Here is a 15,091-nt window from a genome sequence, read left to right as displayed (position 1 = left end):
TATTGGCTTCTATAACTGAGTAGTCCAGGGGTAGGGCATGGTTCAATCAGGGTTCTGCTCCAAGCTCCTGTGATGCTTTTGCCTCTGCCCATCCTCACCTGCATCATCAGGCTGTAGCAGTTTCAAGAATTGAACCCAGACAGCATAGTAGACAGAGTTCAGAGAAAGAGAGTAGTCCTTCCTCTGGCTCTCTCTATAGAGGAAAGAACTTCCTTTACCAGCATCTCCTTGAAAACAAACCCATTTCTGGGCCAATTCCTATGGTCCAAGGAATGGCATACAATGGTTGGCTATGGCCTGAGATCTTAAACTGACTAGCAAAATTCTCGGGATTTCACACCTACATAAATACTCTGGGAATCTCGGTAAAATGCAGATTCTGGTTCAGGAAATTTGGAGTCTAAGATTCTGCATTTCTAATGCAGACTGATACACAACACACTTTGAGTACAAAGGAATAGTGGGCATGTGGACTAGACACGGCAGGGTTTGTAAGCTTTTAACCACCACTGACTTCATAGGGCCTATAATACTACACAGTGCATAAAAGCTATCCCACAAATATCTGTTAAATTTTGAAGAGTATCTTCCCCCAATTGAGAAATTGGTGCATAGTCAGGTAACAGATCTTTGTAATCCATTACCCCTTCCCAGACAAAACTGTCAACCTCTGAGCTTTTATTTGAAACACTCAATAGATTCAGAAAGCTGAAAATCAGTAAGTGATAGAGCACTTGTACTTTGAAACCGATGTTACAGAAATCTTCTTTCCTTGTGAACATGTGTAAGAGATAAGCTCAATAACCCTACTGAAACATCAATATTTAGACACACAGATCTCCTTTCCAGGTGCACAAAATTTTGCAATCAGAAGTATTATATACAAAGTTACTAAATATTTGAGCCTAGAAGTAAACTGCTTTATTCTTTGCAAACGTTTAGCATGGCTTCTGGTATGGAACAAGGGCAAGTGGTATGTGGGAAAAAATTTTAAATGACACAAAGTATCCAAATTCAAAGTGAGATACAGAAATGAAAGTTGAAATAAGATTCTCTCCTGTTCACACAGGTTCTCTGATTCATTAGAAAACATTTATTCTTACTGTTTGCAGCAGTAGCTTTGTGTTCTAGAAAGAGAGCAAAGATATTTAGATAGATTCTTCCAGAATTCCATTACACTCACCCAGAATGATGGCGCTTGAGAGAAACTGTTATCTCCAAAAGAAACACTTCAGGGGTGCCTGTGTGGCTCAGTGGGTTAAAGCCTCTGCCTTCAGCTCTGCCCAGATTCCTGGGATCAGGGTCCTGGAATAGAGCCCCACATCGCATCGGGCTCCCTGCTCAGCAGGAAGCCTGCTTCTCCCTCTCCTATTCTCCCTGCTTGTGTTCCCTTTCTCACTGTGTCTCTCTCTGTCAAATAAATAAATAAAATCTTAAAAAAAAAAAAAAACAGTCTTGGGACCCCTAACACTTGCCAACTCCGATACCCTACTAAAGCAACTTTTCTGGAGTTATAGAAGATAACCATCTTTTATAGCAGGCAATGCCAATGGCTAACATAAACTATGCATGGGCCTCCTATCTCATTTGTCTGCTGGGGAGCAGGTCTCAGAAGACCTGTCAGAGGCCCAGTCAGTTCCTATGAAAGGGCTAATCCCCAATCCCCATTTCCTCATTCCCCTGCCCGTATCAGGGCAAAATGCATATTTATTCCTTCTGGTCTGATTTCTGGAGGTGACAATTAGTCTCAGGGAAATAACTGCAATCTTGTAACTGAGATTTCTCAGTTGCCTCTCAGCTCTAAGTCTGCCTCCTGCCAAGTTCATAGTTTCCTTTCTGGTCAGGTAGTTTATATGTGGCTGTCTTTTTTCAAGAATAGCTTGGAATGGGACGGACGCCTGGGTGGCTCAGTTGGTTAAGCGGCTGCCTTTGGCTCAGGTCATGATCCCGGAGACCTGGGATCGAGTCCCACATCGGGCTCCTTGCTCGGCAGGGAGCCTGCTTTGCCCTCTACCTCTGCCTGCCACTCTGCCTGTGCTCGCGCGCTCTCTCTCTCTGACTAATAAATAAATAAAATCTTAAAAAAAAAAAAAAAGAATAGCTTGGAAAAAGAAAAGAGAAAGCAGGAGACAGATATCATCATCTACTTTTCCTTTCTCCAAGCAAAAATTAGCCTATCCCCTCCAACAAAGGAAGTGTAGGGAAGCAAGGCTTTCCCTGGCAATTAAAGTAAGAAAAAAGCTTCTTGAACCAAAGTGGAGACAACTTTGAATGCCTCAGTGAGTCAGTTCAACAGCTGAGAGGCTGGAACACACCACCACCAACTTAGGAAAAAAAAAAAATCCCTATAGCTAAAATTCCTGTGAAAACCTAGAAGCTGCTGCCTTCAAAGACTTTTTTCCCACTGGGTTCTCTAGGAAGACCAGGAGACTGGATGGAAGACAGAGGCACTCCAGGAAATTCCTGAACAGTAGGTAGCTTAAGTAGAATCCCAAATTCCTTAGTAAAACCAGAACTGTCATAACTCTTGATTGAGAAGCAAAGAGAATTTTCTATAGGAATGAATACACCTTTACTTCTTTCTACCCTCCCAACTGTCCTCTGCTGTGCCACATATTCTTTTCTAGAACTAAGTTCTCACTCTTTCTACAATATATGCCAGGTCTGAACTCCTCAGAACTGGATGAACCAAAATGGCCACAGAAAGATCAAGCAGATAATTCAGTTCACTTATTCCTAAAAAGTCTTCCCCATTTCTCATCCCTTCTTGATTTTAGATTCAGGAATTCTGAAGAGTGGTGTTAGTGATCAAGACAAAATCAGGGAAAAAGGAGTTATGAATGGTCTATCTATTAGGAAATATATTAGAATTAGGAAAATTTGCTTAGGGGAAGTTAATTCTCTAAGCTTATCATTGCCTTTGCAATATTGCAAAGATCTCAGCAACTCTAAATAATGGGTTTTAAGAGAGCATTCTAAAATAAAATCTTCCTTGAAATACTAAGCAATCTAGAAAATTTATAGGACCAAAAGTATTCAGATAAAAGTTTTATACAAGCTCTCATCACTGCAAAGTGATGAAAACTTTCCCCATCCTTCCCATTTCCATGCAAATCTTTAATTAAGGAAGTGGCAGTGATTACTAAACATGTGCCTTGCCTTTTGAGTTTCAGGACACAGTACAAATAACTGAAATCATTCATTTACAAGATGAGACATACACAAGTAACAGTGAAGATCATATAGTCAATATGTGTAAATTAACAATATTTAAAGGTCAATTAAAATCCACTAAAAAGTCCTAGTTTTATAATTCTAAACATTTGCTGCTTCCAAACAAACAAAAAAAAATAATCCTTTAGTCTTCTCTTGGTAACTATTCCTTCCTTCCCCACTCTCACTAGCCCTATTCCCAGATTTTTCTTTCTAACAAACATAGAAAGAAAAAGGAAAGGCAAAATAATAACTGTTAAAATTCCAAGATTTTACTTGAAGCCAAGGCCACATTTCTAAGCAACTTTGATCAGGCAAATTACCTCTAAGTGTCTCAATTTTTCCCTCAGAAAATTGAAATAATTTATCACCTTTGATCTGCAAATTTGTGAGGGCATTTAAAGATCGAAAGAAACTTACCTGCTGGTATTTGTTTCCAGGAAGATAGAGTAGGCATACTTTTCCCTATTCTTCCTGCTAAGTTTAACTAAAAACCCTGGACATTATATATAAAGCAAACACCAGCAGATCTGAAATGTTAATTAGAGGAAGGCAGTCCAGCTAGGGACCTTGGGCTGGAAGAACACAGGTGGTAAGTTCTTTGGGGCTTCTTTCTGCTTCACATATTTTAGACTAGATACTGAAAAAATGGTACCTCATTATCATAGACACAAAAGAAAAGAAGGGAAAAAAATAAAGAAAAAAGGAAAGAAAGACAAAAGGAAGGACAGAAAGACGAGGAAGAAGCCTAGAGGAAAGTCTGCCCTCTCTGGCCAAATAGGGAAAGAGTCGTCTAGAAATACAAAAACTTCTAGAAAATACAAGGTCTACTCCAGCCAAACAACACAGAATAGAACTGCAGCCTTACCCCCTAATTCTGCCAGCACAAGTCAAATGGAGAGCCTAGATATGCACCCTTAGCAGGCTATAACAAGTGCTCCATCCAACTCTCTCTCTCTTCAGAGTATGTCAAAGAAAACCTAACAAAGAGTCAGAATTTTTGCCAGTGTTCAGTGGTAACAGTGGTAACACACCTCACAGTTGTCAGTGGAAACCATAAGGGTACCCTGAAATTCCACTCCATACAGCAGTACGAAGAAGACCCTTACTCCCTTGGTGTCAATGGAGGCACAGTGGAAAAACTGGACTTCCACCTCCACATGGCAGCAGGAGGTGGCATGCCCACTTCACCCACCAGCGCACTGTCAGAGGAAGTCTGTTACATTAAATTTAAGTAAGATCTAGAATCTTATAATACCCAAACTGCCCAGGTTTCAATAAAAAATCACTTGTTATGCCAAGAACCAAGAAGAACTTAAACTAAGTGAGAAAAGGCAATCATCGGATGTTGCTCTGCGATGATACAGATGTTAGCATTATCTGACAAGCATTGTAAAGCAACCATCATAAAACTGCTCGGAAGAATAGTTACACACATACCTGAAATAAATGCGTGTACAAAAAGTCCTGGCAAAGAAACAGAAGATACAACGAAAAACTAAACGGAAACTTAGAACTGAAAAACAAAATAACTGGTATAAGAAATTCCACAGCTGGGCTCAACACCGGAATGAATAAGCAGAGGAGAGAATCCATGAACCTGAACATAATAGAAATTATTCAATCCAAGCAACAGAGTATAGACTCAAAGAAATGAAGTCTCAGGGATATCTGGAACTCTAACAAAAGATCTTGTCATTGAAGCCCTGGAAAGAAAGGGGAGAGAAGATGAAACTGGGGGAAAAAAAAAAAAAAAAAAAAAAAAAATAAAAAAAAAAAAAAAAAAAAAAATTCAAATAGCAGAGAATTTCACACCAGAAACCACAGAAGGCAGAGAGAAAAGAACACTGTTTTTTATGGCCTGGGGGGGGGAAAAAAAAAAAAAAGATCAACCCAGAATCCTATACCCAGTAGACAGTATTCTTCAAGAACGAAAGTGAAACCGAGACATTCTCGGGTGAAAAAAACCCAAGAAAATTGATTGCCAGCAGATCTACCTTAAAAGAGCAGCGGAATTACAGCACGTACCACGGAGATGGAGAATCGCAGCCCCGAGCGTCCCGCGGCGCTGAAAGAACTCTGCCAAGCCGCCATGAGCCTTAGGCGAGACGCTCACTGCCTCCAGCTCTCGCGAGAGCATGAGTGCTGTCCTGGGTGGCCGCGAATCCAACTGCGGCTCAGGCCGCTGCTGGGAGCGCAGCTGTCAAAGGACTCTCTGAACTTCTCTAAGGAAGAAGGTCCACGGAAAGAACAGATAAATAGGGTAAGCACAATAGACTTTCCTTCTCTTATTGACTTTTCTAAATTATGTTCAATGATCAAAGCAAAAATTACAACCTGTCTCACCTGGTTGGCAATGACTACAAGGAAATATTTGAGACCTCCGTGTTCTAAATAAGGATGGGTAAAGGGTCGTTAAAGGGAGGTAAGATTTCTTCACTTTAGTTTCTCTAGTACATAGGGACATAATAAAAATGCCTTACAAAGAGGTTCACTTAAAAAAAAAATAGAGACAAAATAGAATTCTAAAAAATGTTCAAGTAAGACAGGCAGGAAAAAGAAAACAAAAGGAAGAGAGAACCAAGAGAAATAATAGAAAGTCAGATGTAAGCAATTATCAACAATGTATTACATGTCATTAGGGACACCTGGGTGGTTCAGTTGGCTAAGTGTCTGCCTTTGGCTCAGGTCATGATCCCAGAGTGGGATCAAGTCCCACATTGGTCTCCCTGCTCAACTCAAGCCTGCTGCTTCCTCTCCCTCTGCCTGCTCTCTCTCTCTCTCTCTCTGTCAAATAAATAAAATTTCAAAAAAAAAAAAAAAAAGACATTGTAGCATTAAAAGATAAGGGTTTCAGAGTGGTTTAAGAAATATGACCCAATTAGGTGCTGCCTACAAGAAAGTAACTTCAAGTACAAAGATTTAGGTAGACTGAAAGTACAGGATGAAAAATATGATTCAGTGTATTTTATGTTTATACATATTTAAGTCAAAAAATTGATAGGAAAATTTTGATAAGGAATTGATAGGAAAAAACAACTGTTACAGTTAAACACTTCAACACATTTCTCTCAACAATTTATAGAGTAACTAGACATAGGGGCACCTGGGTGGCTCAGTCGTTAAGCATCTGCCTTTGGCTCGCCTCATGATCCCAGGGGTCTGGGATCGAGACCCGCATTGGGTTCCCTGCTCTGCAGGAAGCCTACTTCTCTCTCTCCCACTCCCCCTGCTTGTGTTCCCTCTCTCGCTGTGTCTCTCTTTGTCAAATAAATGAATCAAATCTTTAAAAAAAAAAAAAAAAAAAGAATAACTAGACATAAAATCAGCAATGATGTAGAAAAATTCAACATTACCACATTATCAGCTAACAAATTCTAAAGACATTCACAGAACACTCCACACAGCAGCAGAATTCACATTGTCTTCAATTACTCACATAATATATAACAAGATAAACCAAATCTTAGCCAAAGAATGGATTCCAACAAACTTAAAAGATTTGAAATTGTATAGAGTACGTTTGATCACAATGCAATCAAACCAGGAATCAACAGCAGAAAAGCAAAATATTCAAACACTTGGAAACTAAACAACACTTCTAAATAATCCCTGGGTCAAAGGGAAATTCTCACTGGCAAAAAAAAAAGAAAAAGTGAAAATATAACATCAAAATGTTCAACAGACAGATAAAGTAGTGTTGAGAGGGGACTTTGTAGTACTAAATTGCGTACATGAAGAGGAAAAGTTTCAAATCAATAAACTAAGCTCTCACCTGAAAAGCAGAGAAAACGAAGAGCAAAAACAAACACAAATAAGAAGGAAGGAAATAACAAAGTGCAGAAATTTGTGAAATTGAAAACAGGAAAAATTTAGAGAAAAATCAATGAACAGAAAGTTTGGGTTTTAGAAAAGATCAATAAAATCTACAAACCTCTAGCAAGACCGACAAAGAAAGAAGAGAAAAGACACAACTAATAATATCTAGAATAAAACAAGATACTACTACAGAATGTGCAGACACCAAAAAAATAAGGTACAAACAACTCTACACATATATTTGAAAACTTAAAATGAGCCAATTCCTCAGAAGTACAAACTATCATAAATCATTTAATATGTAGTAGATAATTTAACTAGCTCTCTATTTTAAAAATTGAAATTGAATTCATAAACATCTCTCCAAAAAAGAAATCTTCAACCCAGATGTTCACTGAAGAATTCTACCAATGCTTAAAGAATTAATGCCAAATTTATACAATCTCTTCCAGAAAATTCAGGAAGAGGGAACACTTTCTAATTCATTCCACGAAGCCAGTATTACCCTTATAACAAATCCAGACAAAAATAATTAAAAAAAACCCACTTTAGACCAATATCCCTCATGAATATGGATGCACAGATTTTTAGTAATATATTAGCAGATAGAATTCAACAATGTATAAAACTATTATGCCATGACCAAGTAGGGATTATTCCAGTGACACAAGTCTGGTTGAATTTTTGAAAATCAATCAATGTAATCTACTACATTAACAGACTGAAAAAGAAAAATCATATGATCACAACAACTGAAGCATAAAATGCATTTTTCATGCATGTTAAAAGCTCTCAAAACACAGGAATAGAGGAGAATTTTTTCAGCATAAGAAAACATCTTTTTTAAAATACCTACAGCTAACCTCCTATATATAGCGATGAAAGGAATTCAAGATAAGAAAAAAGTTAAGATGAAACAGGCTGCCTGACAGTCAGTCAGCATTAGTGAGAAGATCAGCTAGGGTAGAGGCACATGTTGGAGCTAGGAGGAGAAGGGTGGGAGAAATGCCCCCTCATCCCCACCCCCCCAGTGAAGTCTTAAGGGCATCTTGTGTTTGGGAAGATAAAAGTGCATTCTACCTGATGAATGTTTTAAGTTCCTAAAAAGTAAATAACTGTTTCAGCCTTTTAAATTCCATATGAAATTATCAAATGAGTCATGAGAAAAATGCTAACGTCAAAATTAAAATCAAATGAATCACTGTTTCTGGCTCCAAAGCAGAGCACTTTGCTCTGTGCATACACTGTGCAGAAGGCCAACTGGCTGCCTGCTCCCTCCCTCTTACCCCCATTCACTGCAGCAGCCTTTCTCCCCAGCACCTCAGAGGCTGGGTTATGGATTGAAGGCGCGGTATCTCCCCCAACAAGTATTTTCCACAAGGTAAGTCTGTGGAGTTACTTGTCTCCCAAAACTCAGTCCCATCACCATGGAAATGAAAAATAACAATAGGATTTTGTGTCTTCTCCAAGTTGGCATCTCCGAAGAGACCTTCAGCACAGTTTCAGTTGTGTTCAGCAAACTCTCAGGTTTGTGATGAAAGAGGACCAAATCCCTCTCCCTTAGTATCCAATCAGGTTGATTTTTCCAATTCCCCTTTCACTAACATATTTCCTTATCTCCCAAAAGGTCCTAATACCCAGAGGAAGGAAAAGAGAAAGAGAGCTAATGTAAAATAGAACTACAAGAAAATTCTGATTGGTTTTTAAGGATCAGGTTAAGTGATGGGTACAGAATTAAAGGTATCAATTTATATTTCAGCCAGCAAAGGACCACCACTTAACTTACCTCCTCACTGGACAGCCTTGGGACCCAGAGGTTAAAGCCCCACAGATCTACTAGGCAGGAGCCCTCCAGAGAGTTATGTTTGGGCAATAGGTGCTATAGAGGGAGGCTCTTACTTTTACACCACTGAGGCTGAAACACTGCCATCCCCTTGAACTTCCCAGAATGGCATATAATACATTGACTTGTCCCCATCCTAAGAAGATCCTTAATTACTATTCCTAAGATGAGCAGCAGTGCTACAGCTTCTTCTTTTTTTTTTTTAAGATTTTATTTGTTTGAGAGCATGCTAGGAAGAAAGAGTGAGAGAGAGCAAGAGAGAGAGAGCATGCAAATGCGAGCAGGAGGAGGGGGAGAGGGAGAGGGAGAAGCGGACTCTCCACTGAGCATGGAGCCTGACTCAGGGCTCGATCCCAGGACCCTGAGATCATGACCTGAGCCAAAGGCAGATGACTAACCAACTGAGCCATGAAGGTGCCCCAATAATTTCATTGTCCTGTCTTTAAATGTTCTAGAAATTAGAGCTCTCTGAGACACTGCCTACGACGCTATGAGAATGCACCTAATTGTACTTTAGGAATTTCTATCAGTACCCCTTGTACTCATGCTATGTCCTTAAAATTACCTTAGTGAACCCAAGAATACATCAAGGGGTGATGTTAAACAGAGGCACCCAGGAAGTATCCTTCCGACATCCAGACCCCAACCTGGCCTCATCAGTGAAAGTGAAACTCAAGACTGAAATGTGTTCACAAAAGAGAGAGAGTCTGGAGCTCATTTCCATATTATATAATGACAACCATCCAGAGATAATATTTCCCCAAAAAAGGCAGAGTTATCTTTTCTTAAGGGTTGCTGTTGTTGGCAAGTGGATTCTAGAATACCTCAGCTCAAAAACTATTCTTTCTTCCCAGTTATATAAAAAGGGAGCCATCAAAAGTAACTTCTAAGCCCTTGTCTACACAGGTATAATGTTCTGTAACATCACAAAGAAAAGGGTAATATCCAGCCCCACAATGGTCTGCTGCTCAGTGGGGAGTCTGCTTCTCCCTCTCCCTCTCCCCGTCCTCCTCCTCGTATTTGCTCTCTCTCTCTCGCTCTTTCTTTCTAGCATACTCTCTCTCAAATCTTTAAAAAAAAAAAAAAGAAAGAAAAGAGAAAGAAACTGTAACACTGCTGTTCATTTCAGGTATCGTAATTAAACTTCTTGGCATGGGGACAAGTCCATGATATTATAGGCCAATTTTTGGAAAGTTTGGGGGGATGGCGATGTTTTCAGCCTCAGGGGTGATTTTTTTATGAACAATTTTTAAATATTATCGTATATATTTTTTATGTGATCAATGATCTGATTGTGTGTGTGTGCGTGTATGTGTGTGCGTGTGTATGTGTGTATGTGTATAAAACCACAATTAACACCTGGCTTCTCCAGTGTTCTCCATTTTCTTTTATTCAACCAAACTATATTCAGGCAACAAACACACACCTATTCCTACAAGATTAGAAAATATTAAAAGCTTCTCCTGGGCCTATTTTCCTATTTAGCTCATCTACTGATTGCCATGAGGTTTGCAGTCTGATTTATTTCAGGGCCCTGGTGTTTAAATACTGTGCCTTATGATACTGACAATACTAATGTGCTGGTGAAGACTTGTAGGTTTACTACCTAAACCAAGCGATTGAGCAATTTTTAAGTCAGTAGTAAGGTTTCTTTATAGGAGAACATTTTGTCAAATTTATATGTACAGGCCAGACGGGCTTCAGAAGATCCTCATTTCCAGGACAGCCTGTGATGAACAAACTTCAGGGCTCCCTGTTTGATCCCCATGCCAGGAAATCCTGCCTGTAAATGAATCAGTAAAGTTGGTCAAGTTTTCCGTGGATTTGACTGAATACCAGCATGGGGAACCCTGCGAAGAAAAGAGACAGGGAGGCAGCATCACAGAGGATGAACAAGGGAAAAGGGCAGACCTGGAGTGAGGAAAGCTCGTCGGCTACAAATTGTGTACACATGCAAGGCAAACTTGTGAACACACGTCCAACTTGGCAGATGTATAAAGATCATGTATTTATAACACACTCCTGAAACACCTTATTGAAATGAGCAATTTACATGACTTTGATTTAAAATTAGGGTTTTAAGAATTTTTAGAAACCTTTCCAATGCAGTCCACCAAAAAAGCAAATGCAGCTTCTCTGAGACCGTGTTCTCCACAAAGCCTGGTGCTTCCCTGAACGTTGCCTCAGACAGCGATCTCCTCTCCACCTCTTTGCCTTGCAACAATCGAAGTGGCTCGGAGCTGGAGCTCAATTTTATTAGTGATTTAAAACACACCCTTGGAAACTAAGCTGGCTTTTTCTTGTCCATTCAGGTGGGAAGTGTGTTCCAGCAGACAGGAACAGCACTTGAGAAAGTTCTCAAACAGATAATGCCTTAAGAGCTTGAATTCAAAAAAAATCTCCCACTGGCCAACTACCCAACAAAAGGAAGGGTAACCTGGTAAGAAAACTAAGCCTTCCATAATAAGACAAAGATAAAATAGTTCAGCCACCAGAATTCGACATCTTTAAAAATGCCTTTTCAATCCTTAACTTTTGTCTGCTTGGTTGTCTAGCAACCAAGTGCCGGCAAGAAACTCCACCCAAAACAAAGTGAAACAATACAGACACTTAACTTCACGAGTGTGTGCGCGTGTGTGTTAAGATTCTCAGCGTGAAAAGATAGAAAGTCCCTTTCAGGCAATTAAAACAGAAAAAGTCCTGATTGTAGATGGCAGGAAAGGAAGTCAGGAGTGAGTAAAAAGCAACTTGGAAATGTGTAACGCGGGATGAGGGTCTAGTTTCCACACACTGGGCTAAAGCAAGGTTTACACTCTTAAGTAGTAAAAACAAACCATTAAGCTAGGCCCAGCACTGTCAGGAAGTATAAAACAGTTCTTGAAACTTTGCAGTTACTATACAAAAGCTTTTCATAAACTCTGTTTCCTGATCTTCATTAAACGTTCACATCAAGTTGCCATGGGGCAATTAGCTTGCCTCCTGAAATCAATAAAAAATCAACAATTTGGAAATAGTTGTACAGTAAAATAGTTCAATAATTATTCTCTCATAGTGTTGTGGCCAAGTGGTTCCAGTGTAAATGCAGTCCAGATGAGATCCTGCTCCGTATGAGGGAAGCTTTGAGCAAATCGGTGGTTTGCAGAGAGATCTCCCCATCGGAACGGACTGCAACAATAATGGACTCCTGGCCCTGCCTTTGAGTGGGGCCCAGGGTGAGGGGCAAACACAGTCTTGAAGTGGGGGTTCAAGTCAGCATCTGGTATACTGCTTAAGCACCTCAGAGGGACTCAACTCAAAATGTAGAGACCTAAATGAAATGATAAACCCAACAACAAAAAAGTATTAGGTGCCCTCCACTCATCACATTGACTCTAGACAGGAGCAAAGCAAAATTTTTCCTTTGGATATATGGGGAAAAGATATATGTATATGTGTATGTGTCTGTATGTATATGTATATATATGTGTGTGTGTATGTGTGTGTATTAGGCACTATATAGAGTGTATGTTGATATAGTGATTGATATATTAACATTTATATATATAATATATATATATATATATATATATTATATATATAAAGGGTGTCGGAGGTTAGAAATTCATTCATTCCAACATTTCCACAAATACTCAGATCTGTGTTGCTTATAAGAAATCTTCAAAACAGTCTCCTAAAAGGTAAAAATGAGGCTGAACACACATAGGACATTTTGCTGAAAAGGAGACACCAACACAGTTATTTCTTTGCTGACCCCCCCACCACAGAGGGAAATCAATTCCTTTTGCTTTTTCTAGCCTGAGCCCATTCACCTCAGCACCTTATTCAAAGTCAACCACGGCATCACAAATTCCAATATCCATTAAATCAAACCTCAAATACCGGCCTGGGAAGTTTATATCACCCTCTAGGCTCAGTGGTGCTCTACAGTGAACTGTCTTAGAGCTTTAAAAAAAAAAAAAAAGTATCATTTTTAGTATAAACAAATGCTTCAAATGTATGACATCTATTTGCTGCCTTCAAAGGGAAAACTTTTAACTCAGACACTTGGCACTAAGATCACACGGGATCAACTCCGTGGACTGACTTAAGTGTTAAACTTTTTTCAAGTACGTTAAGGGCTTGCACCTGCTCCCCCATCCACATAGATGTACTGACACGTATTTGACTAAACTGACTGCTTGCATGCCCAAGCAAGCAAGCAGAGCAGATTTTACAAGATAAGCAACCAAGTGTTTTCATGTCTGAGGGTGGCTAGAACACAAAATTGCCAGTCATCTTGTGGGAGAAAAGAACGCCTTTGAAAAAAGTATGTAGAACATCATTTCAGATATGGTGACATGTATTCAAATACCATCCTGTATACAGGTTTTGTTGTTTTGTTTTTCCCCTTAAGTACTCCTTCTCAGAGAGGGGCCTAAACTCAGTCCAACTTTCTGCTGTTGTGATTGAGAAGATAATTATCAGAACCTTGCTACTCATAGTGTAGTCTGTGGGCCAGAGGTAACATTTCACCTGGGAGCGTCTCAGAAATGCAGACTCTCAGGCCCCACCTCAGATTCATTGAAACAGAGCCTATGTTAGAGCATGATCTCAAGGGGTCTATATATACTTTGGTCTGCATTCCCCTGAGGTAATACTGGTGACTTGTATGACATTAAAATCTCAGATGTTTTATTTAGAGCACTGGTCCCCCAAGTTAGGTAGAAGTTCACTTTGAAATTTGCAGGGCAGGGAAATAGTAAAAAACAAGAGCAACAACAAAAAAACCAACTCTACCCTGGAGAATACTGTAAAGGCTGTAATTTGTGTCTATAAAGTAGAGAAAAAAGGAAAAGCATGTTACCCGAGTGAAGCAGACATGCATTTTATCCATCTCATCCTTCTTGCTCCCTAAAACAATAAAGCAGGGAAGGAATAAGGCAATATTGGTTCCTTGCAATTGCCCATCTGTATCATACTTATTCTACACTTCAATTATTTATTGCAAGGCTATGTTCCTTTTTGCCTTATAACAGACTGGGGGCTATGGCATCCAACATTCAGTGAATGAGTATCCTAACATTAAAGACTGCAGAAAAGAAACACACTTCAAAAAAGTGCTTTGAGTTGCACACATGGTTTTTCCACCTCCAATAAAAAATTAAGGGAAAAGATGTGGATTGTGAAGATTATCTAGTGATCATCTCGGCCTCCTGAGGTACAATTTAAAGCAGCAATTGGAGTAGGAATTATGAAAAGATGGAAGTACAAATAAATTTGTAAACTTTCGCCTTCCCCTTCCCCAATTTTGAAGGCAAACAATGAAAGGAGCAACCTGGACCTGCCATACAGGTTCGAACCATGCTAGGGAGAGCACACAGCCCAGACAAGCACAAAAACAGATGATATAATTTAATCACTTTCGAAGGGTGATCCTCCAAAATTCAGAAACTAATACATTTTCTTTAAAATTTCCTTTTTAATCTAAAGCCAACTCTAAAAGGATTCAAAGCTCCCTACAGAATGGCCACTAAAGATTCAGAAGATTCAGTGTCATGGAGTTAGGTAGGACACTTTTTCTCAGCATGGAGAACGTGAGCCTAAACACCTATAAGAAGGTGGAATGTATGTAAGGATATTCTGTTTCTCAAATGAGCTGCCAAGGTCAGAGTCCTCAACTATGACAAAACCTCTGAAACTAAACTGAAGCTGGAAATACCATCATGTACACATATGGAATATATATCATATCTCTTCGTGTTTTTATACATATTACCTGTGTATATATTTACATGTTTGTGTATATATAATTTATATACATATAAAACACCCACAAGAAGACATTTGAGTTGCTACCACTGAAAACCATTTTAACAAAGAAAATCAGAACCAATGAAGCAGAAAAATCAAAGGAACGTATTGAATTGCCAAATGGATGGAAATTCTTGTTGCTATAATCTCACAGTCTCATCTAGAATCTTTGGAGATGAGAAAACATGGGTTGTTATTTAAGATGTGAAGACAGTGCAATCTGTCCCCCACCTCCATGCCAGGTGAAGGTAAAGGGTGGCTAAGGGACAGAGATCATCCTGCCCTCCAAATCTGGTTCTAATACGAACTATGCAAGAGCAAAAGGGATAGGCATGAAAAGGAATGGAAAGATTTTTAAAGCAGGAGTAAAAGAACTAGTGTTAATTTAAAAACATGGTCTACCTACTCTCAAGGCAAGGGTTAAAT

This window comes from Enhydra lutris, unplaced genomic scaffold (assembly GCF_002288905.1).
Source record: "Enhydra lutris kenyoni isolate GAN:26980312 unplaced genomic scaffold, ASM228890v2 scaffoldscaffold6, whole genome shotgun sequence".
Taxonomy (NCBI): Eukaryota; Metazoa; Chordata; class Mammalia; order Carnivora; family Mustelidae; genus Enhydra; species Enhydra lutris.
Note: the sequence above shows the minus strand (reverse complement) of the source record.